Source organism: Prionailurus bengalensis, chromosome X (genome assembly GCF_016509475.1).
Source record: "Prionailurus bengalensis isolate Pbe53 chromosome X, Fcat_Pben_1.1_paternal_pri, whole genome shotgun sequence".
Classification (NCBI taxonomy): domain Eukaryota; kingdom Metazoa; phylum Chordata; class Mammalia; order Carnivora; family Felidae; genus Prionailurus; species Prionailurus bengalensis.
The window spans coordinates 70532149-70560055 of record NC_057361.1 but is presented as its reverse complement, the minus strand read 5'-3'; the positions used below and the strand labels follow the sequence as shown (position 1 = coordinate 70560055).

The 27907-nt window shown below is 37.6% G+C and overlaps 1 long non-coding RNA gene across 1 annotated transcript; it reads right to left on the bottom strand.

The window, feature by feature from the left end:
* Nucleotides 1–463: 463 nt before the first annotated feature.
* LOC122477195 lies at nt 464–20984 on the bottom strand. The gene is made up of 3 exons (XR_006295649.1): nt 20900–20984; nt 3907–3910; nt 464–521 (listed from the first exon to the last, which is right to left on the bottom strand). It is a non-coding gene; the product is annotated as an uncharacterized LOC122477195 (long non-coding RNA).
* Between the last annotated feature and the right edge of the window lie 6923 nt (nt 20985–27907).

The window sequence follows — 27907 nt, the reverse complement described above, 5'->3', positions numbered from 1 at the left end:
ATGTGTCTGCTTCTGTGCCACTACCATGCTGTCTTGATGATTACAGTTTTGAAGTAGAGGCTAAAGTCTGGGATTGTGATGCCTCCGGCTTTAGTCTTTTTCTTCAAAATTACTTTCCTATTTGGGGCCTTTTGTGGTTCCGTACAAATTTTAGGATTGCTTGTTCTAGTTTCGAGAAGAATGCTGGTGCAATTTTGATTGGGATTGCATTGAATGTATAGATAGCTTTGGGTAGTATTGACATTTTAACAATATTTATTATTCCAATCCATGAGCATGGAATGTTTTTCCATTTCTTTATATCTTCTTCAATTACCTTCATAAGCTTTCTATAGTTTTCACAATACAGATCTTTTACATATTTGGTCAGCTTTATTCCTAGGTATTTTATGCTTCTTGGTGCAATTGTGAATGTGATCGGTTTCTTTCTTTGTCTTTCTGTTCCTTCATTTTAGTGTATAAGAATGCAACTGATTTCTGTACATTGATTTTGTATCCTGCGACTTTGCTGAATTCATGGACTTTTGGTGCAGTCTATCGGGTTTTCCGTGTATAATATCATGTCATCTGCGAAAAGTGAAAGCTTAACTTTATCTTTGCCAATTTTAATGCCTTTAATTTCCTTTTGTTGTCTGATTGCTGATGCTAGCACTCCCAACACTATCTTAAACAACAGCGGTGAGAGTGGACATCCCTGTCATGTTCCTGATCTCAGGGAGAAAGCTCTCAGATTTTCGCCATTGAGGATGATATTAGCTGTGGGCTTTTCATAAATGGCTTTTATGATCTTTCAGTATGTTCTTTCTATCCCGACTTTCTCAAGGGTTTTTATTAAGAAAGGATGCTGAATTTTGTCAAATGTTTTTTCTGCATCGATTGACAGGATCATATGGTTCTTATCTTTTCTTTTATTAATGTGATGTATCACATTGATTGATTTGTGAATGTTTAACCAGCCCTGCAGCCCAGGGATGAATCCCACTTGATCATGGGGAATAATTCTTTTTATATGCTGTTGAATTCGATTTGCTAGTATCTTATTGAGAATTTTTGCATCCATATTCATCAGGGATATTGGCCTGTAGTTCTCTTTTTTTTACTGGGTCTCTGTCTGGTTTAGGAATCAAAGTAATGCTGGGTTCATACAATGAGTCTGGAAGTTTTCCTTCCCTTTCTATTTTTTGGAATAGCTTGAGAAGGATAGGTATTATCTCTGCTTTAAATGTCTGGTAGCATTCCCCTGGGAAACCATCTAGTCCGAGACTCTTATTTGTTGGGAGATTTTTGATGACTCATTCAATTTCCTCGCTGGTTATGGGTCTGTTCATGATTTCTATATCTTCCTGTTTGAGTTTTGGAAGTGTGTGGGTGCTTAGGAATTTGTCCATTTCTTCCAGGTTGTCTAGTTTGTTGGAATATAATTTTTCATAGTATTCCCTGATAATTGCTTGCATTTCTGAGGGATTGGTTGTAATAATTCCATTTTCATTCATAATTTTATGTATTTGGGTCATCTCCCTTTTCTTCTTGAGAAGCCTGTCTAGAGGTTTATCAATTTTGTTTATTTTTTCAAAAAACTAACTGTTGGTTTCATTGATCTTCTCTGCAGATTTTTGAGATTCTATACTGTTTATTTCTGCTCTGATCTTTATTATTTCTCTTCTTCTGCTGGGTTTGGGGTGTCTTTGCTGTTCTGCTTCTAGTTCCTTTAAGTGTGCTGTTAGATTTTGTATTTGGGATTTTTCTTGTTTCTTGAGATAGGCCTGGATTGCAATGTATTTTCTTCTCAGGACTGCCTTCGATGCATCCCAAAGCGTTTGGATTATTATATTTTCATTTTCATTTGTTTCCATGCATGTTTTAATTTCTTCTCTAATTGCCTGGTTGACCCATTCATTCTTTAGTAGGGTGTTCTTTAACCTCCATGCCTTTGGAGGTTTTCCAGACTTTTTCCTGTGGTTGATTTCAAGCTTCATAGCATTGTGGTCTGAAAGTATGAATGGTATAATTTCAATTCTTGTATACTTATGAAGGGCTGTTTTGTGACCCAGTATATGATCTATCTTGGAGAATGTTCCATGTGCACTCGAGAAGAAAGTATATTCTGTTGCCTTGGGATGCAGAGTTCTAAATATATCTGTCAAGTCCATCTGATCCAGTGTGTCATTCAGGGCCCTTGTTTCTTTATTGATCCTGTGTCTAGATAATCTATCCAATGTTGTACATGGAGTATTAAAGTCCCTTTCAATTATCACATTCTTATCAATAAGGTTGCTTATGTTTGTGATTAATTGTTTTATATATTTGGGAGCTCCCATATTTGGCACATAGACATTTATAATTCTTAACTCCTCCTGATGGATAGACCCTGTAATTATTATATAATGCCCTTCTTCATCTTTTGTTATAGCCTTTACTTCAGAGTCTAGTTTGTCTGATATAAGTATGGCTACTCCAGCTTTCTTTGACTTCCAGTAGCATGATAGATAGTTCTCCATCCCCTCACTTTCAATCTGAAGGTGTCCTCAGGTCTAAAAAGAGTTTCTTGTAGACCACAAATACATAGATCTTGTTTTTTTATCCATTCTGGTACCCTATGTATTTTGGTTGGAGCATTTAGTCCATTTACATTCATTGTTATGATAGAAAGATATGGGTTTAGAGTCATTGTGATGTCTGTAGGTTTCATGCTTGCAGTGATGTCTCTGGTACTTTGTCTCACAGGATCCCCCTTAGGATATCTTGTAGGGCTGGTTTAGTGGTGATTAATTCCTTCAGTTTTTGTTTGTTTGGGAAGACCTTTATCTCTCCTTCTATTCTAAATGACAGACTTGCTGGCAAAAGGATTCTCAACTGCATTTTTTCCTGTTCATCACATTGAGGATTTCCTGCCATTCCTTTCTGGCCTGCCAAGTTTCAGTAGACAGATCCGTCATGAGTCTTATCGGTCTCCCTTTATATGTTTGAGCATGTTTATCCCTTGTTGCTTTCAGAATTTTCTCTACATCCTTGTATTTTGCCCGTTTCACTAATATGTTGCACAGATCGTTTCAAGTTACGTCTGAAGGGAGTTCTCTGTGCCTCTTGGATTTCAATGCCTTTTTCCTTCCCCAGATCAGGGAAGTTCTCAGCTATGATTTCTTCAAGTACATCTTCAGCACCTTTCCCTCTCTCTTCCTCCTTTGGAATCCCAATTATGCGTATATTATTTCTTTTAATTATGTCATTTAGTTCTCTAAGTCTCCCCTCATACTCCTGGATTTTTTTATCTCTCTTTTTCTCAGCTTCTTCTTTTTCCATAATTTTATCTTCTAATTCACCTATTCTCTCCTCTGCCTCTTCAATCCGAGCTGTGGTCGCCTCCATTTTACTTTGCAGCTCATTTATAGCATTTTTTAGCTCCTCCTGACTGTTTCTTAGTCCCTTGATCTCTGTAGTAATAGATTCTCTGCTGTCCTCTACTTTTTTCAAGCCCAGCGATTAATTTATGACCATTATTTTAAATTCATTTTCTGCTATATTGCTTCAATCGTTTTCGATCAGTTCATTAGCTGTTGCTACTTTTTGGAGTTTCTTTTGAGGATAATTCTTCCGTTTCATCATTTTGGATAGTCCCTGGAGTGTCAGGGAACTGGAGGGCTCTTCCCCTGTGCTGTCTGGAGTAACTTGTGTTGGTGGGTGGGGCTGCAGTCAGACTTGATGTCTGCCCCAAGCCCATAGCTGGGGCCACAGTCAGACTGGTGTTTACCTTATCTTCCCCTGCTCCTGGGGCAGGACTTACTTTGGAGTGGTTTGGTCCCTGTCCGGGCTAGTTGCATACTTCCAGTCTTGTGGTACTGCTTTGATGGTATTTGGTGTATTAGCCAGGGTGGATCCCCAAGGTGCAGTGGGGCAGGAGGGGCAGACTCAGCTCACTTTGGCTTCGGTGGTCTGCTTCGGGAGGGGCCCTGTAGCACCAGGAAGGAGGCAGACCCATAGGAGGGATGGATCTGCAGAAGCACATCGTTGTGTGTTTGTGCTGTGCATTCAAGTACAGTGATGGTAACTGGTTCCCTTTGGGATTTTGGCTGGGTGATGGGCAAGGGAGATGGCGTTTCCCAGCACCTTTGTTCCACACCAAGCTGAGCTCTGTCCTCCAGGGCTCAACAACTCTCCCACTCTCCAAGCAGAGCTGTTGACTTATAACATTCCAGATGTTAAGTCCTACTGTCTGTCAGAAAACACTCTGTCCAGCCCTTCTGCTTTTGCAAGCCAGACTCAGGGGCTCTGCCTTGCCGGGTGGGCTGGCGGCCCCTCAACCTCCCTGGCTCCTTCCCACCAGTCTGTGTAGTGCGCACCACCTCTCTGCCCTTCCTACCCTCTTCTGTGGGCCTCTCATCTATGCTTGGCTCTGGAGAGTCTGTTCTGCTAGACTTCTGGTGGTTTTCTGGGTAAATTAGGCAGATGTGGATGGAATCTAAGTGATCAGCAGGACATGGTGAGCCCAGCGTCCTCCTACGCTGCTATCTTCCCCTCATCCCCCTATTCACTCTTTAAATAGGAAAAGACATTGTATACATTAGTGAACTAGTCATAGAAGTGGAATTCAAACTGCAATCACTAGTAATAAAAATTATAATAGCCACAATTTTTGAGCACTTACTCCATGCCAGGAACTACACTATCATCTATTTAATTTTAAACATAAAAGTATAACATATGTTATAACATATATACCAAAAAGGGCAAATGTCATTTGTGTACATGTTAATGAACTTTCCAGAAATGAACATGCCTATATAACTGCACCAAGATAAAGAAGCAGCATGTTACTCACACTAAGAACTTTTTTAAATACAGTATTTCATTCTTACAACAAGTCAATGAGACAGTTATTCTCATACCCATTTTTTATATGAGGAAACTGGCTCCGAGATGTTAACATGTTTAAGATTATCCAATTTGTAAGTAATAGAGAGGGGGTTGGGATATTTCCCTCTACCTGCAAAGCTCATGTTGCACATGCCTTTTAAAAGTTTAACAGTGATATAAAGAATAGATATGGAACTAAAATTTGAGTAACCAATAGAGCTGAGGGAATATTTGAAAGAAGGAGGTAGTTGCAGACTACAGGTAAGGAGTTAATGGAGAGGAAACGATCAGAGATACAGGAAAGAAAGAAGTTATATTGCTAAAGAAATGGGAGAGAAAGGGATAACCAATAAAACCAGGAACATGTTATTTTACAACAGAAGGAAAGAAGTATGAACATATGGGGAAATCCTGAGGTCCAGTGAAGATCGTAGAGGTACATGAGTCCATCTGTATTGAGAATAAGAAGAACAGCGGTAAGGTATAATTTTAAGTATCTTTTCAGGTAAAACTCATGTTTTAATTAAAGTAAAATGGAAGAAATATAATAATCAGCCAACATTTAGTGAACAATTAAAATATTACAGGAATTCTTCTAGGTGATTTACATATTTTGATACATCTAATCCAAAAAACAACCTGTAATATAGGAACTAATGGTCTCCTCATTTTACAGATCAAGAAACTGAGGTTAAGTATCCAGGTTAAGTTCACATAAAAAAAAAAGCTAATAAGTGGTGGGTGGATTCAGAATTTGAACCCAAACTATCTGGTTCCAAATCCCTTGCACATAGATATGGAAGTGTTTATTCATGAGAAAATGACTGTTGGGGTATCTAGGTGGTTCAGTCAGTTGAGCATCCCACTCTTGATTTCAGCTCAAGTCGTGATCCCAGGGTGGTGGGATCGAGACCCGTGTCAAGCTCCTCACTGAGCCTGCTTAAGATTCTCCCTCTCTATTTCTCCCTCTTTCCAACCTCCCCCACTCACGCTCTCTCTCAATAAAGTAAAGAAAATGAGAGTGTCAAATATACAATAGATGAGATACCAGAGAGGTGGACTGATGCGACAGGAGGAAGGACATAAGAATAAGTAGAATTGAATTCAATGGGATTATACAGTTTTTTTCTTTTTCTTTTTCAAAATTTTATTTACATTCCAGTTAATAAACATATAGTGTAACACTGGTTTCAGGAGTAGAATTAAGTGAATTATCACTTACATCTAACACCCAGCGCTCATCATAACAAATTCCCTCCTTAATGCCCATCACCCATTTAGTACATTCCCCCACCCATCTCCCTCCATCAACCCTCAGTTTGTTCTCTATCATTAAGAGTATCTTATGGTTTGCTTACCTCTCTTGTTCCCCCTTCCCATATGTTCATCTCTTTTGTTTCTTAAACTCCACATATGAAAGAAATAATATGGCATTTGTCTTTCTTTTACTGACTTATTCGCTTAGCATTATACACTCTAGCTCCATCCATGTCATTGCAAATGGCAAGATTTCATTATTTTTTATGGATGAGTAATATTCAATTGTATATGTCTATATGCTACATCTTTATACATTCATCAGTCAATGAACATTTGGGCTCTTTACATAGTTTGGTTATTTTTTAAAGTGTTCTTACTTATTTTGAGAGAGAGAGACAGAGAGAGGAAGGGAAGGAGAGAGAAAGAGAACTGAAGGGGCAGATACAGAGGAAGAGAGAGAGAATTCCAAGCAAGCTCCACACAATCAGTGCAGAGCTCAATGCGGAACTCCAACTCACAAACCGTGAGATCATGCCCTAAGCTGAAATCAAGAGTTGGATGCTTAACTGACCAAGCCACCCAGGTGCCCCCATAGTTTTGCCTCTTGATAATGCTGCTATAAACATTGGGGTGCATGTGTCCTTTGAATTAGTATTTATGTATCTTTGGGTAAATACCTAGTAGTGAAATTGCTGGATGGTTGGGTAGTTCTATTTTTTTTTATAAGGAACTGTCCATACTATTCTTGAGAGTGGTTGCACCAGTTTGTATTCCAACCAACAGTGTAAGAGGGTTCCCCTTTCTTCACATCTTTGCCAACATCTGTTGTTTCCTGTGTTGTTAATTTTGGCAGGCGTGAGGTAGTATCTCATCATGGTTTTGATTTGTATTTCCCTGTTAATGAGTGATGTCAAGCCTCTTTTCATGTGTCTGTTAGCCATATGGATTTTTTTTTTAAGAAAAATATTTTTTCATGTCTTCTGCCCACTTCTTAACTGGATTGTTTTCTGGGTGTTGAGTTTGGTAAGTCTTGTATCTATTTTGAATACTAACCCTTTATCAGATATGTCATTTGCAAATATATTTTCCCATTCCATAGGCTTCCTTTTAGTTTTGTTGACTGTTTCCTTCATTATGCAGAAGATTTTTATCTTCATGAAGTCCCAATTGTTTATTTTTTCTTTTGTTATCTTGCCCCTGGTGATGTGTCTAGTAAGAAGTCACTCTGGCCAAGGTCAAAGAGGTTGCTGCCTGTGTTCTTCTCTAGGATTTTGATGGTTTCCTGTTTCACATTTAGGCCTTTCATCCATTTTTAATGTATTTTTGTGCATGGTATATGTAATGGTCCAGTTTCATTCTTTTGCATGTTGCTGTCCAGTTTTCCAATAACCATTTGTTGAAGAGACTGTCATTTTTACATTGGATATTCTTTCCTGCTTTGTACAAGAGTAGTTGGTCATACAGTTGTGGGTCTATTTCTGGGTTTTCTATTAAATTCAGAGGGCTTAAAAACATGGAAGATAGAGAGCAGGGAGAGTGGTTTATGCTTTGTGGAAATTCTGATGTATTAGAAAAAATTGCTTTGGAATTAGGCACAAAGACCTGAATTGAAGTCTCAGTATGGCACTTACTAGATGTGTTCTAGTAAGCATAGAAAATAAGTAAATTATCCCAGTGAGAACTACTCTGCAGAAGGTCTGTGTGCTACTAATCCCAGAAATCATTATTATATGGGTAAGTATAGAATCTTTCATGTTTTGAAATCAATAGCATTAATTTGAGAAACATCTCCCAATTCTTCTCTTTACCACCTTAACACCCTTGGCTTTTACATTCTCCACCAGAATTTATTTTTTTATTTTTTTTTATTTAAAAAAATTTTTTTTTCAACATTTATTTATTTTTGGGACAGAGAGAGACAGAGCATGAATGGGGGAGGGGCAGAGAGAGAAGGAGACACAGAATCGGAAACAGGCTCCAGGCTCTGAGCCATCAGCCCAGAACCCGACGCGGGGCTCGAACTCACGGACCACGAGATCGTGACCTGGCTGAAGTCAGACGCTTAACCGACTGCGCCACCCAGGCGCCCCATCTCCACCAGAATTTAGAGTACATCTACAAGTAGTGGAAATACCTGTATATAGTGTCAAATGAGGGACATGTAAAACACACATCATCCCTCAAATTCCCTAGTAGCTAATAGCTTGTCACAGTGGGCAATATTTTCACTTCCTCCTATGGCTTAATACCCAAATCTGAAGGTCTAAAGAATTAAAGATTAAATACAATTTGTGCTTATTAACAATTTACTGGTGGTTTATCAATTTCTTATCCAAGAGATTGAAGCAGAGGACATTAAAGTTTTAGTTTAAGTGGAGAAGGGGGAAAAGATACCAGTAAAAGATACAGAACTTCAGATGCTACATTAACGGTAGCATCCCTACAGAAAGGTAGGGAGTTGGGATTAAAACATACTTGTCATATTTCTCATTTTGGCCAAATATCAAGTCATATGCCTCAGCTTTGCCATCTATCAATTTGTGTTCTTTCAAATCTGAGCACACTTGCTTCAGAAGGTAAGCTTGGTGTTTGCTATGGCTTCTTTCCTGAGTAAATCTGTTCTACTATCAGACAAATCAAATAGATTTCCTCCTCCTCAAAGAATACACTGCAAAACATTAAAGGAGAGGAGCTAATGTCAAAATAGCAAAGCCAAAATATATCTGAAAGGTAATACATATAGCTTTGCAGAACACTTGCTGTACTGCCAGTCCAAATTCTGCAAAAATACTCCCTATTTATAAAGTTTCCAAGTTCCTTATTGGTTCAGTGTCATGAGAAAACAGTATATTCACCATATCAAAAGTAGTTACACATAAGGGAAAACTGGCTGCATTCTCAATATTCTTTGTGAACTAAGGAAATGCCTTCACTAAGGAAATTAGGGACAGTAGATCCCCTTGGGATTGCAGTAATAGTATTTTTGCCTACTCTAAAGGCCAAGTGATGCCTGACCAAGAATGTGACCTTACCTGTTTCTTGACTGTACAAAATAGTGATTTCTCTGTTCAAATAAGATACTTAAAAAAACATGGATATCATGCACTGATTCTGAATGGGAAGATTTAAAATGCTTCGTTTCACTATTATTTTTTGGTAGTTGTAAATGGAGATTTGAATATACTTATGTAGACTACATTCAAAAGTCCTACATTTGCTTAAAAGATATTAAAAGCCTTGTATCCACTTGCTTCTTAAACTGACAAATGAATCTTCTCAAGACTTCTATGATCTAAAGTATTTCACTGATCTGAATTTCTGTTTTTCCTTTTACGTAGAAATCCAGCAGTTTTATTCCTACCTTATCTGTCATAACTGAGGCCAAAAATATAGATTCATCTCAGTAGCCAAAGAAGGCACAAAGGGAATAAAGACAATTATGTCTTTAGCAAGTCATTTAATATTTCTGAGTCTCAATTGCTTTATCTACAAATTTGGACTAACAGCACTTCAAAGTGTTACTCTGATGATGAAATTAGTGCTGATTTGAAGATCAAATTACACAATTTATGAGAAAATGCTTTGTATAGTAAATGTAAGGTAAATCATTTCATAGGAATACTATGCAAGTAAGAACATTTTTTTGGGGGGGCCTTTTAAACTTGTTGTCCATTCTTGCTTAACAACATTAGAAAAGAGAAAAAGGAAAATTTTATCTTTCATGTTATAAAAGAAGCAAGACAAAATGGCCTCTAATTTTTTTTGTCTTTTTACAAAGAGACAACTGAATAGGGACATTTAGAAAGGCGTGCTCAACACTAAATCATCCCTTACACATACCAGCCTCTAATGAGCCTCATTAGGAAAAAGAGAAAGCACACAGATAATCATATTGCTCATCACTGTCTAGTTTTTATATTGACCACCCGGTCTATGGTTTTTATACTAATTCAACAATTTGCAATAACAGTACTTGGCCAAAAAATACTGGCCTTCAACGAGGGCCTGACAATTTAACTGGCTACAGAGCCACAATAGGACTGCTTCAAATGACAATGCCATTTCAATTTTCTAATGAGAAAAAGGATGTATTAGAGGAAGGCACAAAAGGCTAGACATGGGCATATTGACTGAGAACTCACATCACCTGTTTAATCATGACTATGCTATTGGTACAGCATCCTTATAAGTACCACACCTTAGTTCATGGCAAGGGCACAGCTGACATGGAGCATAGGACTCTAACATGTTTTCAAACATCCCAGGCCTATTTTGGACTGGAATGACAAATACTTTATTTTGTTCCTCTATTTGGATAGTAATAAAATCATGGTAAACACCTAAATAAAAGTTCCTATCCCTGAACTTGTGGTGTTACTCCTCTCTGTCTCTCTCTCTTGGTTAAAGGTATTCAATTCTCTTTGTGCCTCCTTTCCCTACTGAGTCAAATCTATAATTTTGGCCTCAGTTATGACAGATATACTACCTTGTCCTCATTTTTAGGATTCTAAAATTTTATTATTTGTTATGGATGACGAAAGAGATAGGGCTTAAAAGAACTGCAAGCTTCTGAGGAATGTACATAAAAGCATAACTTATTAGTATATCTATCATTATGCCCACAATTTAAATCACTGTTTAAAAATGTTATACTGGGATGTGGGAGGAAGATGGCATAGGAGGACGCTGGGCTCACCGCGCGTCCTGCTGATCACTTAGATTCCACCTACACCTGCTTAAATAACCCAGAAAACCGCCAGAAGTTTAGCAGAACAGAGTCTCCGGAGCCAAGTGCAGATGAGAGGCACACAGAAGAGGATAGGAAGGGCAGCGAGGCAGAGCGCGCTCCACGGACTGACGGGAGGGAGCCAGGGCAGAGGAGCGCCCCCCGGCTAAGCAGAGCCCCGAATCTGGCTTGCAAAAGTGGAGAGGCTGGATGGAGTGTGTTACAACAGCAAGCAGGACTTAGCATCTGGGAAGTCAAAAGTTAACAGCTCTGCTCCGAAAGCAGGAAGGCCGGAGGACAAAGGGAGGGAGAGTTGCTGAGCCCCTGGACGACAGAGCTCAGTTTGGCAGGGAACAAAGGCACTCCCAGCGCCATCTCCCTCGCCCATCCCCCAGCCAAAATCCCAAAGGGAACCGGTTCCTGCCAGGGAACTTGCTAGCTCGAGTAAACACCCAACTCTGTGCTTCTGCGGAGCCACCCCTCCAGCAGCAGGTCTGACTCCCTCCCACTGCCACAGGGCCCCTCCTGAACTGGATCACCGAAAGAGAAGTGAGCTAAGCCTGCCCCTCCCACCCCCGTGCACCTTGCCTACCCACCCCAGCTAATACACCAGATCCCCAGCACCACAAGCCTGGCAGGGTGCAAGTAGCCCAGATGGGCCATGCCACCCCACAGTGAATCCCACCCCTAGGAGAGGGGAAGAGAAGGCACACACCAGTCTGACTGTGGCCCCAGCGGTGGGCAGGGGGCAGACATCAGGTCTGACTGCGGCCCGCCCACCAACTCCAGTTATACACCACAGCACAGGGGAAGTGCCCTGCAGGTCCGCACCACTCCAGGGACTATCCAAAATGACCAAACGGAAGAATTCCCCTCAAAAGAATCTCCAGGAAATAACAACAGCTAATGAACTGATCAAAAAGGATTTAAATGATATAACAGAAAGTGAATTTAGAATAATAGTCATAAAATTAATCACTGGGCTTGAAAACAGTATAGAGGACAGCAGAGAATCTCTTGCTACAGAGATCAAGGGACTAAGGAACAGTCAGGAGGAGCTGAAAACTGCTTTAAACGAGATGCAAAATAAAATGGAAACGTCCACAGCTCGGATTGAAGAGGCAGAGGAGAGAATAGGTGAACTAGAAGATAAAATTATGGAAAAAGAGGAAGCTGAGAAAAAGAGAGATAAAAAAATCCAGGAGTATGAGGGGAAAATTAGAGAACTAAGTGATACACTAAAAAGAAATAATATACGCATAATTGGTATCCCAGAGGAGGAAGAGAGAGGGAAAGGTGCTGAAGGGGTACTTGAAGAAATCATAGCTGAGAACTTCCCTGAACTGGGGAAGGAAAAAGGCATTGAAATCCAAGAGGCACAGAGAACTCCCTTCAGACGTAACTTGAATCGATCTTCTGATGACATATCATAGTGAAACTGGAAAAATACAAGGATAAAGAGAAAATTCTGAAAGCAACAAGGGATAAACAGCCCTAACATATAAAGGGAGACCTATAAGACTCGTGACTGATCTCTCTTTTGAAACTTGGCAGGCCAGAAAGAATTGGCAAGAGATTTTCAGGGTGCTAGACAGAAAAAATATGCAGCCAAGAATCCTTTATCCAGCAAGTCTGTCATTTAGAATAGAAGGAGAGATAAAGGTCTTCCCAAACAAACAAAAACTGAAGGAATTTGTCACCACTAAACCAGCCCTACAAGAGATCCTAAGGGGGACCCTGTGAGACAAAGTCCCAGAGACATCACTACAAGCATAAAACATACAGACATCACAATGACTCTAAACCCGTATCTTTCTATAATAACACTGAATGTAAATGGATTAAATGCGCCAACCAAAAGACATAGGGTATCAGAATGGATAAAAAAACAAGACCCATCTATTTGCTGTCTACAAGAGACTCATTTTAGACCTGAGGACACCTTTAGATTGAGAGTGAGGGGATGGAGAACTATTTATCATGCTACTGGAAGCCAAAAGAAAGCTGGAGTAGCCATACTTATATCAGACAAACTAGACTTTAAATTAAAGGCTGTAACAAGAGATGAAGAAGGCATTATATAATAATTACAGGGTCTATCCATCAGGAAGAGCTAACAATTATAAATGTCTATGTGCCGAATACAGGAGCCCCCAAATATATAAAACAATTACTCATAAACATAAGCAACCTTATTGATAAGAATGTGGTAATTGCAGGGGACTTTAACACTCCACTTACAGAAATGGATAGATCATCTAGACACACAGTCAATAAAGAAACAAGGGCCCTGAATGATACATTGGATCAGATGGACTTGACAGATATATTTAGAACTCTGCATCCCAAAGCAACAGAATATACTCTCTTCTCGAGTGCACATGGAACATTCTCCAAGATAGATCATATACTGGGTCACAAAACAGCCCTTCATAAGTATAAAAGAATTGAAATCATACCATGCATACTTTCAGACCACAATGCTATGAAGCTTGAAATCAACCACAGGAAAAAGTCTGGAAAACCTCCAAAAGCATGGAGGTTAAAGAACACCCTACTAAAGAATTAGTGGGTCAACCAGGCAATTAGAGAAGAAATTAAAAAATATATGGAAACAAACGAAAATGAAAATACAACAATCCAAATGCTTTGGGACACAGCGAAGTCAGTCCTGAGAGGAAAATACATTGCAATCCAGGCCTATCTCAAGAAACAAGAAAAATCCCAAATACAAAATCTAACAGCACACCTAAAGGAAATAGAAGCAGAACAGCAAAGGCAGCCTAAACCCAGCAGAAGAAGAGAAATAATAAAGATCAGAGCAGAAATAAACACTATAGCATCTAAAAAAAACTGTAGAGCAGATCAACGAAACCAAGAGTTGGTTTTTTGAAAAAATAAACAAAATTGACAAACCTCTAGCCAGGCTTCTCAAAAAGAAAAGGGAGATGACCCAAATAGATAAAATCATGAATGAAAATGGAATTATTACAACCAATCCCTCAGAGATACAAACAATTATCAGGGAATACTATGAAAAATTATATGCCAACAAATTGGACAACCTGGAAGAAATGGACAAATTCCTAAACACCCACACTATTCCAAAACTCAATCAGGAGGAAATAGAAAGCTTGAACAGACCCATAACCAGCAAAGAAATTGAATCGGTTATCAAAAATCTCCCAACAAATAAGAGTCCAGGACCAGATGGCTTCCCAGGGGAGTTCTACCAGACGTTTAAAGCAGAGATAATACCTATCCTTCTCAAGCTATTCCAAGAAATAGAAGGGGAAGGAAAACTTCCAGACTCATTCTATGAAGCCAGCATTACTTTGATTCCTAAACCAGACAGAGACCCAGTAAAAAAAGAGAACTACAGGCCAATATCCCTGATGAATATGGATGCAAAAATTCTCAATAAGATACTAGCAAAGCGAATTCAACACCATATAAAAAGAATGATTCACCATGATCAAGTGGGATTCATTCCTGGGATGCAGGGCTGGTTCAACATTCGCAAATCAATCAACGTGACACATCACATTAATAAAAGAAAAGAGAAGAACCATATGATCCTGTCAATCGATGCAGAAAAGACATTTGACAAAATTCAGCACCCTTTCTTAATAAAAACCCTTGAGAAAGTCGGGATAGAAGGAACATACTTAAATATCATCAAAGCCATTTATGAGAAGCCCACAGCTAACATCATCCTCAATGGGGAAAAACTGAGAGCTTTTTCCCTGAAATCAGGAACACGACAGGGATGCCCACTCTCACTGCTGTTGTTTAACATAGTGTTGGAAGTTCTAGCATCAGCAATCAGACAACAAAAGGAAATCAAAGGCATCAAAATTGGCAAAGATGAAGTCAAGCTTTCACTTTTTGCAGATGACATGATACTATACTTGGAAAATTCGATAGATTCCACCAAAAGTCTGCTGGAACTGATATATGAATTCAGCAAAGTCACAGGATACAAAATCAATGTACAGAAATCAGTTGCATTCTTATACACTAACAATGAAGCAACAGAAAGACAAAGAAACTGATCCCATTCACAATTGCACCAAGAAGCATAAAATACCTAGGAATAAATCTAACCAAAGATGTAAAAGATCTGTATGCTGAAAACTATAGAAAGCTTATGAAGGTAATTGAAGAAGATATAGAGAAATGGAAAGACATTCCCTGCTCATGGATTGGAAGAATAAATATTGTCAAAATGTCAATACTACCCAAAGCTATCTACATATTCAATGCAGTCCCAATAAAAATTGCACCAGCATTCTTCTCGAAACTAGAACAAGCAATCCTAAAATTCATATGGCACCACAAAAGGCCCCGAATAGCCAAAGGAATTTTGAAGAAGAAGACCAAAGCAGGAGGCATCACAATCCCAGACTTTAGCCTCTACTACAAAGCTGTCATCATCAAGACAGCATGGTATTGGCACCAAAACAGACACATAGACCAATGGAATAGAATAGACACCCCAGAACTAGACCCACAAACGTATGGCCAACTCATCTTTGACAAAGCAGGAAAGAATATCCAATGGAAAAAAGACATTCTCTTTAACAAGTGGTGCCGGGAGAACTGGATTGCAACATGCAGAAGGATGAAACTAAACCACTTTCTGACACCATTCACAAAAATAAACTCAAAATGGATAAAGGACCTGAATGTGAGACAGGAAATTTGTCGCGACTGGCGCGACAATCATCGAGGTTAGGGTCCTGAGGGTAGGGGAATGTAAGAAAAAAGAGAGAAGAGAAAGTTTGGGAACAGGAGGGTCCCCTGGGCTGATGGCCCAAGTGACGGCTTTATTGTTGTTGTACACAATTTTTTATAATATAAGACTCTTATGGATCAGGTCATTTTAAGAATAAACAGGTTTCACATGATCACTGCCAGCCAAAACATTTAGTTTTGTATAACTTGTGAACCTTGTGAACGGGTCACAAGACCTTGTTGATAGATTGTTAGCAAAACCCAGTTTTCATGTTTGTGTTTATCTGACTAGGGGTAGAAAAAGGGAGGTAGCATTACTGTCAACACCTGCAGACCACAGACTTTAGGAATTAACTCTCTCAGCGTTGACAAGGCTTTTGTATGTCCTTGAAAGTGGGGGAATGGGAGGGGGAACCACCAGGTTGGCTTGAGTCAACGGGGAACATTGCTCGACCCGGTCTCAGCCTGGCACCGGGGCCCGGCCCCCCCACAGAAATTATCAATACCCTAGAGGAATCAGGAAAAGACCTCTCTGACCTCAGCCGTAGCAATCTCTTACTCGACACATCCCCAAAGGCAAGGGAATTAAAAGCAAAAATGAATTACTGGGACCTTATGAAGATAAAAAGCTTCTGCACAGCAAAGGAAACAACCATCAAAACTAAAAGGCAACCAACGGAATGGGAAAAGATATTTGCAAATGACATATCGGACAAAGGGATAGTATCCAAAATCTGTAAAGAGCTCTCCAAACTCCACACCCGAAAAACAAATAACCCAGTGAAGAAAGGGGCAGAAAACATGAATAGACACTTCTCTAAAGAAGACATCCAGATGGCCAACAGGCACATGAAAAGATGCTCAACGTCGCTCCTCATCAGGGAAATACAAATCAAAACCACACTCAGATATCACCTCATGCCAGTCATAGTGGCCAAAATGAACAAATCAGGAGACTATAGATGCTGGAGAGGATGTGGAGAAACGGGAACCCTCTTGCACTGTTGGTGGGAATGCAAATTGGTGCAGCCACTCTGGAAAACAGTGTGGAGGTTCCTCAGAAAATTAAAAACAGACCTACCCTATGACCCAGCAATAGCACTGCTAGGAATTTACCCAAAGGATACAGGAGTACTGATGCATAGGGGCTCTTGTACCCCAATGTTTATAGCAGCACTCTCAACAATAGCCAAATTATGGAAAGAGCCTAAATGTCCATCAACTGATGAATGGATAAAGAAATTGTGGTTTGTATACATAATGGAGTACTACAGGGCAATGAGAAAGAACGAAATATGGCCCTTTGTAGCAACGTGGATGGAACTGGAGAGTGTGATGCTAAGTGAAATAAGTCATACAGAGAAAGACAGATACCATATGGTTTCACTCTTATGTGGATCCTGAGAAACTTAACAGAAACCCATGGGGAAGGGAAGGGGAAAAAAAAGAGGTTAGAGTGGGAGAGAGCCAAAGCATAAGAGACTCTTAAAAACTGAAAACAAACTGAGCATTGATGGGGGGTGGGAGGGAGGGGGGGGTGATGGGTATTGAGGAGGGCACCTTTTGGGATGAGCACTGGGTGTTGTATGGAAACCAATTTGAGAATAAATTTCATATATTGGAAAAAATACATTGTAATGTTTGTAAGAAAAAAAAATAAAAAATAAATAAAAATAAAAATGTTATACCAACTGAAGAGTTCACCATGCTGCAATAACACAAAGTAACTGATTTAATGAAAGGAAAAAAAATTAAAAGAAGTCACTAGTCTGTGCAATTGGTTAGCTAACAAGGTCCACTAACATCACCAACATCTCTGCTCCCTCTTGGACCCTTCCTCATTTATGAGCCACTTTGAAATCAAGGAATTACATTTTAAGGAAAACCATTTGCCCAATTCATCTGAATGAGGATCAATGCAGTCCAGTAAGTCAGTTCACCAACTGAATTAATTAATTTTATTTTAATTTCTGTTTCTGGAACACCTCTTAGGAATACAAGGATCAAGGAATAATATCAATGAAAAATAAGTAATATTTGTAAAAGAAATATTTACATGTGAATAGTAATTTTAGTACATGCCTTTCCTCCTAGCTGCTCTGACAATAATCACTGTAATCAATCAACACCAACTGAGAATAACTGGCTTCACAATGAGTTGTTACCAGAAGGGGCACAGTTGGAGCACAGTCTATTTTGTTTCCTAAACTCCAACTGGATAACCATATTGAAGTAAGTATGTTAATGCTATCAGTTTCAGGATAAAATTTGTTTTAATTTCTTTTTTTTTAATTTTTTAAAGTTTATTCATTTTGATGGAGAGAGAGAGTGCATAGGAGGTGCAGAGAGAGAGAGGGAGAGAGAATCCCAACCAGGGTCCACACCATTAGGCCAGGTTCCCACCATCTCACCAACCATTGAGATCATGATCTGAGCTGAAATCAGTATTTTGACGCTCAACTGGCTGAGCCAACCAGGTGCCCCAAATTTGTTTTGATTTCTAACCATAATATCTGAGTGTCTTCCATGAGATGTATTTTGCAAGAGAAACTAAGCATTGCTAATCTACCCTAGGGCTAGGAAACATAAAGATTGATTTAGATAGTATTTTAATAGTCATGTAATTTTTTCCCATATTCTTTTTTAAAGAATGATTATTTATTTATTTTGAGAGAGAGAGAGAGTAGAGGAAGGGCAGAGAGAGGGAGAGAGAGTGAATCCCAAGGAGGCTCTGCACTGTCAGCACAGAGCCCAACATGGGGTTCAATCTCACAAACATTGAGATCATGACCAGAGCCAAAATCATGTGTCAGGCGCCCAACTGACTCAGCCACCCAGGCATCCCTTGTTTTTCCTGTATTCTATCTCCATTTTCAAATTAAGCTATGAATAGGGAGACAATTTAAAGAACACATGACTCTATTAAGAAATTTTGAGTTCAAACTCCAATCTTAACATGTAAGATTCTGAACAACCTTAGGTAAATCACTTAATCTCTCTGTTCCAGTCTGTTTCATCTGCAAAATTAGAGTTAGGATTATATGATTCCTTATGTGTAACATTCTATAATTTTTGCCTCATTTTAAGGCCAAATTAGGTCAACAAAGAAGCTGTCTTAAGTAACTTTTACCTTAGCACCCACCACAACCAACAAGTGAAACTGGTTATATTCTATTGTTATATGTCAACAAGTTGGACAATCTGGATGAAATGGGTAAGTTCCTAAAAACATATAACCTTCTAAAACTGAATCAGGAAGAAATGGAATATTCAAACAGACCAATTACTAGCAACAAAATAGAATCAGTAATAAAAAAAACTCTCAACAAAAAAGTCCAGGACCGTTTGGCTTCACAGTGAAGTCTATTACACATTTATTTTATATTTTAAAATTTTAAATCCAACTTAGTTAACATATAGTGTAATAATGATTTCAAGAATAGAATTTAGTGATTCATCACTTGCATATAACACCCAGTGCTCATCCCAACAACTGTCCACCTTAATGTCCCTCGCCCATTTAGCCCATCCCCCAGTAACTTTTAGTTTGTTCTCTATATTTAAGAGTGTTTAATGGTTTGTCTCCCTCTCTGTTTTTATCTTATTTTTGCTTCCCTTCCCTTATGTTCATCTGTTTTGTATCTTAAATTCCACATATTAATGAAATCATATGATATTAGTCTTTCTCTGACTTATTTCACTTAGCATAAGACACACTAGTTCCACCCACAATATTGCAAATGGCAAGATTTCATTATTTGGAGCACTGAGTAATAATCCATTGTAAATATATACCACATCTTCTTTATCTATTCATCAGTTGATAAACATTTGGACTCTTTCCATACCTTGGCTATTGTCATTAGTGCTGCTATAAACATTGGAGTGGATGTGCCCCTTCGAATCAGAACTCCTGTTGCCATTGGATAAATACCTAATAGTGTAATTGTTGGGTCGGAGGGTAGTTCTATTTTTAATTTTTTGAAGAACTTCCATACTGCTTTCCAGAGTGGCTGCACCAGTTTGTAGTCCCACAAGCAGCACGGAAGTGTTCCTCATTCTCCACATCCTCGCCAACATCTGTTGTTGCCTGTGTTGTTAATTGTAGCCATTCTCATATGTGTGAGTTGGTATCTCATCACGGTTCTGATTTGTATTTCCCTGACAATGAGTGATGTTAAGCATTTTTTCATGTGTATTTTAGCCATCTGTATGTATTCTTTGGAAAAGTGTCCATTCATGCCTTCTCCCAATTTCTTCACTGGATTATTTGAGGGTTTTGGGGGTGTTAAATTTGATAAGTTCTTTATAGATTTTGGATACTAATACTTCATCTGATATATCATTTGCAAATATCTTCTCCCGTTCCATTAGTTGCCTTTTAGTTTTGCTTATTATTTCCTTCTCTGTGCTGAAGGTTATTATCTTGATGAGGTCCCAATAGTTCATTTTTGCTTTTGTTTCCTGTGCCTCTGGAGAAATGTCAAGAAAGAAGTTGCTGTGGCTGAGGTCATAGAGGTTGCTGCCTGTTTTCTTCTCTAGGATTCTGATGGCTTCCTGTCTTATGTTAAGGTCGTTCATCCATTTTTATTTTATTTTTGTGTATGGTGTAAGAAAGTGGTCCATGTTCATTCTTCTTCATGTCACTGTCCAACTTTTCCAACACCATTTGCTGAAGAGACAGTCTTTTTTACATTGGATATTCTTTCCTGCTTTGTCAAAGATAAGTTGGTCATACATTTTTGGGTCCAGCTCTGGGTTCTATATTCTGTTACATTGATCTATGGGTCTGTTTTTGTGCCAGTACCATACGGTTTTGATGATTACAGCTTTGTAATGCAGCTTGAAGTCCGGAATTGCGCTGCCTACAACTCTGGTTTTCTTTTTCAACAGTACTTTGGCTACTCAGGGTATTTTCTGGTTCCACACAAATTTTAGGATTGTTTGTTCTAGCTATGTAAGGAATTCTGGTGATATTTTGATAAGGATTGCATTGAATATGTGGATTGTTTTGGGTAGTATCAACATTGTAACATATTTGTTCTTCTACTCCACAAGCATGAAATGTTTTTCCGTTATTGAGGGGATATTCTTCAATTTCCTTCATACCCTTTCTATACAGTTCAGTGTATAGATTTTTCACCTCTTTGGTTATTATACCTAGGTATCTTATGGGTTTTGGTGCAGTATCTTGTGGTTTTGGGTACAATTGCAAAGCAGTGGATTCCTTGATGTCTCTTTCTGCTGCTTCATTATTGGTATATAGAAATACAACAGATTTCTGTACATGGTTTATCCTGCGACTTTGCAGAATACATGGATCACTTCAAGCAGATTTTTGGTGGAGTCTTTTGGGTTTTCCACATAGAGTATTATGTCCTCTGCAAAGAGTGAAAGGTTGACTTCCTCCTTGCCAATTTGGATGCCTTTTATTTCTTTGTGTTGTCATATTGCTGACGCTAGGACTTCCAATACTATGTTGAATAAGAGTGGTGAGAGTGGAGGCGCCTGGGTGGCTCAGTCAGTTAAGCGTCTGACTTTGGCTCAGGTCATGATCTCACAGTTTGAGAGTTCGAGCCCTGCATTGGGCTCTGTGCTGCTAGCTCAGAGCCTGGAGCCTGCTTCAGATTCTGTGTATCCTTCTCTCTTTGTCCCTCCCCCACTTGTGCTCTGTCTCTTTCTGTCTCTCAAAAATAAATAAATGTAAAAAAAATTAATAATAAAAAAAACAGTGGTGAGAGTGGACATCCTTGTTGTGTTTCTGACCTTAGAGGGAAGTCTCTGTTTTTCCCCATTGAGGATGATGTTAGCAGTGGGTCTTTCATAAATGGCCTTTATGATCTTAAGGTATATTCCTTCTATCCCTACTTTCTTCAGGGTTTTTATCAAGAAAGGATGCTGTATTTTGTCAAATGCTTTCTCTGCATCTATTGAGAGGATCATGTGGTTCTTAACTTTTTTTTATTAATGTGATATATCACATTGATTGATTTGCAGATATTGAACCAGCCCTGCATTCCAGGAATAAATCCCACTTGATCATGGTGAATAATTCCTTTAATGTATTGTTGGACTTGGTTTGCTAGTATTCCTTGAGAATTTATACATCCATGTTCATCAGGGAAATTGGTCTGTAGTTCTCCTTTTTAGTGGGTTCTTAGTCTGGTTTTGGAATCAGGGTAATGCTGGCCTGACAGAATGAGTTTTGAAGTTTTCCTTCCATTTCTATTTTTCTGGAACAGCTTCAAAAGAAGAGGTGTCAACTCTCCTATAAAGGTTTGGTAGAATTCCTCTGGAAAGCCATCCAGCCCTAGACTCTTGTTTGTCAGGAGATTTTTGATTACTGATTCAATTTATTAATTTGTTATGGATCTGTTCAAATTTTCTATTTCTTCCTGTTTCAGTTTTGGGAGTTTATATGTTTCTAGGACTTTTTACATTTTTATAATTTTCAGAGTACAGGGTATTTCACCTCTTTGGATAAGTTTATTCCTAGGTATTTTATTATGTTTGGTGCAATTGTAAATGAGACTATTTTCTTAATTTCTCTTTCTGCTACTTCATTTTGTGTGTGTGTGTGTGTGTGTGTGTGTGTGTGTGTAGGAATGCAACAGATTTCTGTACATTGATTTATATATCCTATGACCTTACTGAATTTATTTATCAGTTCTAGTAATTTTTTGATAGAGTCTTTAGGGTTTTTTATATGTAGTATTATGTTATCTACAAACAATAAATGTCTTACTTCCTCCTCACCAAGTTGGATATCTTTTATTTATATTTGTTGTCTGATTGCTGTGGCTAAAACGTCCAGTACTATGTTGAATATAAGTGGTGATAGTGTATATCTCTGTCTTTTTCCTAACCTTAAGGGAAAATCTCACAGTTTTTACCATTAAGTATGATGTTGGCTGTGGGTTTTTCATATGATGCCTTTATGATGTTGAAGTATGTTCACTGTAGACCTATTCTGTTGAGTGTTTTCATCATGAGTGGATGATATACTTTGTCAAATGCTTTTTCTGCACCTATTGAAATGATTGTATGGCTTTCATTCTTTTCTTATTGATGTGATGTATCACATTGTTTGATTTGTGAATATTGAACCATCCTTGCATCCCAAGAATAAATCCCACTTGATAGTGGTGAATGATTCTTTTAATGTATTGTTGTATTTGGTTTGATAGTATTTTGTTGAGGATTTTTGCATCTAACTTCATCAGTGATATTGGCCTATAATTCTCTTTTTTTTTTTGGTGTCTTTATCTGGCATTGGTATCATGGTAATGCTGGCCTCATGGAATGAATTTAGGAATTTTCTTTTCTCTTCTATTCTTTGGAATAGTTTGAAAAAAATAGGTATTAACTCTTTTAAATGTTAGGTAGAATTCTCCTGTGAAGCTGTTTGGTCTCAGACTTTTGTTTCTTGGGAATTTTTTGATTACTCATTACATTTCATTGTTGGTATTCTGTCTGTTCAAATTTTCTATTTCTTCATGCTTCAGTTTTGATGGATTATATATTTCTCTGAATTTATCTATTTATTCCAGGTTTTCATATTTATTGGAATATAACTTTTCATAATATTTTCTGACAACTGCTTATATTTCTGTGGTGTTGGTTGTTACTTGTCCTCTTTCATTTTATGATTTTGTTTATTTGAAACCACTCCTTTTTTTCTGATGAGTCTTTCTAGATATTTGTCAACTTTAATAAGTTTTTTCAAATAACCAACTCTCGGTTTTACTGATCTGTTCTATTGTTTTTGTTTATTTTATATAATTTATTTCTGCTGTAATCTTTATCATTTCTTTCTTTCTGCTAATTTTGTTTTTTTCCTGTTCTTTTTATTCTCTTTCTAGATCAGTTAGGTGTAAGGTTAGTTTGTGTATTTGACATTTTTCTTGCTTCTTTGTGGTAGATCTGTATTGCTATAAACTTCCCTCTTCTAACAGCTTTTGTTGCCTCCCAAAGGTTTTGTACTATAGTTTTTTTTTAATTATGTTTTATTTTTTATTTTTTAAAATTTATATCCAAATTAGTTAGCATATAGTGCAACAATGATTTCAGGAGTAGATTCCTTAGTGCCCCTTACCCATTTAGCCCACCCCCCTCCCACAACCCCTCCAGTAACCCTCACTTTGTTCTCCATATTTATGAGTTTCTTCTGTTTTGTCCCCCTCCCTGTTTTTATATTATTTTCCCCTTATGTTCACCTGTTTTGTCTCTTAAAGTCTTCATATGAGTGAAGTCATATGATTTTTGTCTTTCCCTGACTAATTTCACTTATTGTGTTTTCAATTGCATTTGTTTCCATGTAATTTTTAAATTTCTTCTTTGATTTCCTGGTTGGCCCATTTATTGTTTAGTAGCATTTTATTTAACTTCCATGTATTTGTGCTCTTTTTAGATTTTTTTCTTGTAGTTGATTTCTAGTTTCATAACACTGTGGTCAGAAAAGATGCATGGAATAAGTTCAAGCTTTTAAAATTTGTTAAGACTTGTTTTGTGGCCCAATATGTGATCTGTTCTGGAGAATGTTTTGTGTGCACTTGAAAAGAATTTGTATTCTGCCATTTTAGGATAAAATGTTTCTGAATATATCTGTGAAATCCATCTGTTCTAAGTGTATAATTCAAAGCCACTGTTTTCTTGTGATATTCTGTTTGGGTGGTCTGTCCATTGATGTAAGTGAGGTGTTAAAGCCCTCTACTTTTATTTCATTGCTATCAACTAGTTACTTTGTTTGTTATTTATTATTTTATGTTATTTGGGTTTCACCATGTTGGGCGCATAAATATTTACAGTTGTTATATCTTCATGCTGGATTGTCCCCCTTATGATTATATAGTGTCATCCTTTATCTCTTGTTAGAGTCTTTGTCATAAAATATAATTTGTTAAATATAAGGGCTGCTATTCTGTCTTACTTTTGACATTCATTTGCATGACACATATTTCTTCATCACCTCACTTTCAATCTGTAGGTGTTTTTAGGTCTGAAATATAGATAAGTCGTGTTTTTAATACATTATGTCACCGTATGTCTTTTGATTGGAGCATTTAGGCCATTTATATTTGAAGTAATTATTGAAAGAAATGTATTTACTGAAATTTTGTTACTTGTTTTCTGGCTGAGTTTATAGTTTTTCTCTGATCCTTTCTTCTCTTCCTCTTACATGTTTTTTTGTTGTTGTTGTTGTTTTCTTAGTGATACACTTGAATTCCTTTCTTTTTATTCTTTGCATATTTATTGGTGAGTTGCCATTACGGTTGTATATAACATCTTGTCTAAATAGCAGTCTCTATTAAGTTGATGGTCACTTAAGTTCAATACCATTCTTTACCCCTGTTCCCCTCCCCCCCCACCACACACACAATATTTATGCTGGTGTCATTATTTTATTTTGTGAATCGTTTGACAGATTTTTACAGATATATATTTTTTACTGTTTTTTTTTTTTTGCTTCCAACTTTTCATACTCTCACATGGTCTTTTGCTTTCACTCAGAGTCCCTTTTAAAATTTCTTGTAGGGTTGGTTTCATTTTTGGGAGCTTTTTTAGTTTTTGTTCATTGAGAAATTCTTTATCTCTGCTACCATACTGAATAATAACCTTGTTAGATAGAATATTCTTGGCTGCAGATTGTTCCCATCCAGCACTTTGAATATATCCTGCTACTCCCTTCTCTCCTGCAGTTTCTGATGAAAAATCTGCTGATGGCCTTTTGGGGTTTCCCTTTAATGTAACTGTCATCCAAGAAACATGAAAGTTCAGGTTGTTTGTATTGACAATCTTAAAAAGAAGTTAATTTTTTTTTCTTAGCTGCTATGGACATTTTAAGCTTTCACTATGCTGTCCTTAAAACTATAAAGGATATTTAGATGTTCTTTCTATAATTATGAACTACCCAAAAATAAACAGAAACTATATAATAACAAGAAGAATGCCTTTAATTAATAATAATAATTAATTAATATATAACAGAGAAAATAACATTACCAGAGAGATTTGAAGATTCATTACTGACATTTTATATCAATGAAACACTGACAGAGCTATGTAATTAGGAAGTCATTTTTAAGAATAGAATTATTCTGTTAATTCTTCACTTTTGTTGTTATACAACAAACAAAATTGCCACATCACCAGTAGAAATAAATCTTTTCCCTTTGTATTTGTCATTACTAAGTAAAACATTCACTTTAAACTGTTTAATTATTAAAGTATTTAATAAAAAATTCAGCAGACTCCTTGCCAATCTTTTCATAGCCACCTGAAATTCTCCATTCTTATTGTTTTTTCTTTTAGCTGCATCTCTGGGGCACTCAATAGCTGCTTTAATAACTGCATCAGGAAAATAGATAAAAGCTGCATTTTATTTAACCCATAGTCACTATGTAAGTTTACAGTCGGGGTGATTTAATTCTTTTTGTCTGTCACAAAAGGGACTTTCTGCTGTAGTAGATAGCAATTGAGTTCTTATTATTTTATTGTGTGTATATTAATTAGTTGGAAACGGTTTGGTTAATTACTGATGTTCCTGTGTATGTAAAAACTACAGTGAATGATTACTAAAAGGAACTAAAGCATACAATAACCAATAAAATAAATAAAACGATCAGAAATGGCTTCATCTAGAGTTGGCAAGGGAGAAATCATTAACCAGATACAATCTCTGACTCTAAAACAACTTTTTTCTCAAGATAGAATCATGGCAAATAGGTTCATTAATGGTGCCCAAAATATTTCAGGAGTATCTAACTCACACAGATAAACATCTTCATGACAGGAGAGAAATAATTATCTGTGTTCACCACCACTTCTCTCCAAAACTACCCTTTCAGTTGACCCTTGAACACCAGGGCTTAAACTATACAGGTATGCTTATATGCACATTTTCCATAAATAAATTTCAGAACTGTAAATATATTTTCCTTATGGTTTTCTTTCATTTTTTAATATGAAATTTATCGTCAAATTGGTTTCCATTAAATACCAAGTGCTCATCCCAACAGGTGCCCTTCTCAATGCCCATCACCCACTTTCCCCTCCCTCCCACTCCTCATCAACCCTCAGTTTGTTATCAATTTTTAAGTGTCCCTTATGGTTTGCTCCCTCCGTCTCCAATTTTTTTCCTTCCCCTCCCCCATGATCTTCTGTTAAGTTTCTTAGGATTCACATAAGAGTGAAAATGTATTCTATCTGTATTTCTCTGTATGACTTATTTCACCTAGCATAACACTCCCCAGTTTTATCCACGTTGCTACAAAAGGCCATATTTCATTCTTCCTCATTGCCACATAGTATTCCATTGAATATATAAACCACAACTTCTTTATCCATTCGTCAGTTGATGGGCATTTAGACTCTCTCCATAATTTGCTATTGTTGAAAGTGCTGCTATAAACATTGGTGTACAAGTGCCCCTATGCATCAGCACTCTTGTATCCCTTGTGTACATCCCTAGCAGTGCTATTGCTGGGTCACAGGGTAGATCTATTTTTAATTTTTTGAGGAACCTCCACACTGCTTTCCAGAGTGGCTGCACCAGTTTGCATTCCCACCAACAGTGCAAGAGGGTTACTGTTTCTCTACATCCTCTCCAGCAGGTATAATATCCTGTTTTGTTCATTTTGGCCACTATGACTGGCATGAGGTGATATCTCAATGTGGTTTTGATTTCTATTTCCCTGATGAGGAGTGACGTTGAGCATCTTTTCATGTGCCTGTTGGCCATCTGTATATATTCTCTAGAGAAGTGTCTATTCATGTTTTCTGCCCATTTCTTCACTGGATTGTTTTTCAGGTGTAGAGTCTGGTGAGTTCTTTATAGATTTTGGATACTAGTCCTTTGACCAATATGTCATTTGCAAATATCTTTTCCCATTCCGTTGGTTGCCTTCTAGTTTTGGTGACTGTTTCCTTTGCAGTGCAGAAGTTTTTTCTATTCATGAGGTCCCAATAGTTCATTTTTGCTTTTAATTCCCTTGCCTTTGGGTATATGTCAAGTAAGAAATTGCTGTGGCTGAGATCAGAGAGGTTTTTTCCTGCTTTCACTTCTAGGGTTTTGATGGTTTCTTGTCTCACATTCAGGTCCTTTATCCATTTTGAGTTTATTTTTGTGAATGGTGTAAGAAAGTGGTCTAGTTTCATTCTTCTGCATGTTGCTGTCCAGTTCTCCCATCACTATTTGTTAAAGAGACTGTCTTTTTTCCATTGGATATTCTTTCCTGCTTTGTCAAAGGTTAGTTGGCCATACGTTTGTGGGTCTAGTTCTGGGGTTTCTATTCTATTCCATTGGTCTATATGTCTGTTTTTGGCCAATACCAT